The 900-nt window shown below is 35.8% G+C and overlaps 1 long non-coding RNA gene across 1 annotated transcript in view; it reads right to left on the bottom strand.

Annotated features, from left to right (window-relative positions):
• Positions 1-146: 146 nt before the first annotated feature.
• LOC107575004 (uncharacterized) overlaps positions 147-900 on the bottom strand; it is a 1,839-nt gene continuing 1,085 nt past the window's right edge. Inside the window, exon 3 of the long non-coding RNA XR_001607776.1 lies at positions 147-225. This is a non-coding gene — a long non-coding RNA (uncharacterized lncRNA). The remainder of the gene's footprint in view (positions 226-900) is intronic.

Here is a 900-nt window from a genome sequence, read left to right as displayed (position 1 = left end):
ATTGTAATGTAGACACATGCATTTTCTGTAAAGCTGCTTTGAGAAGTTAGTGTTCTCTAAATAAGGGCATAAAGGGCAAAAGCAGCAGCAGTGCACTGACCATAGACTTGGTCCGTCTTCAAAGACAATCAAAACATCCAGTGGGTTCCCTCGTGACATTTCCTCTTCCTCCTCAACAGCAATTTTGGGGACTGCTGCCTTCTGCACCTGCTCAGGCTCCTTTTTCTAAATGCATTAAAAAAGTGTTAGTATATGTCGCAACAAATCATAAAATTAACCCTTGTGTGGAAAGACCTATTTAAATGTTCATAAATTAAAATAAAGGTGTGAAGGATCAGAGTAGTGTTTATTCAGTAGGACCTGTGCCCATTTAAAACCTTGTAGTACTCTTCAAAAACTTGTAGTAATTTTCACAACTTGTCTTCCAGAGCTGTCCGTCAACTGGATTTAATTGGGAAAATCTTTCAGGGGTGTATCAGCTGAATGTTCTTGAGTTTGAATATACTTTTTATTAATAAAACATAATTTAATAAATCAACACACCTTTATACAAACCCAAAGCAACTTTAAGATAAGTGCAAGTGGAAATATAACACAAAATATCTTTTTTTTGTAATCCATATTAAGAAAGCCTACTATAACTAGAACTTTCAAGACCCAACTCGTATTCTTCTGAAGCATAATGACTCTGAATCAAAAGCAAACTGAAATTTAATGTTATTCATTCTGCCAATACAGTCTGAATCAAAAATGGTGGCACACTACATTACTTCAAACATCACTGATCCTGGATATCACGATGTCAGTGACGTGGTGTGAAAGAACCAGTGTTTGTCTGGGCTGTGTATGCACGAGTTGATCAATGTTCAGATTTAAATTTCATTCCAAAATATTGTACTG

The sequence above is a fragment of the Sinocyclocheilus grahami genome, unplaced genomic scaffold, assembly GCF_001515645.1.
Source record: "Sinocyclocheilus grahami isolate Dianchi unplaced genomic scaffold, SAMN03320097.WGS_v1.1 scaffold2431.1, whole genome shotgun sequence".
Classification (NCBI taxonomy): domain Eukaryota; kingdom Metazoa; phylum Chordata; class Actinopteri; order Cypriniformes; family Cyprinidae; genus Sinocyclocheilus; species Sinocyclocheilus grahami.
Note: the sequence above shows the minus strand (reverse complement) of the source record. Positions and strands in the feature narration are given on the sequence as shown.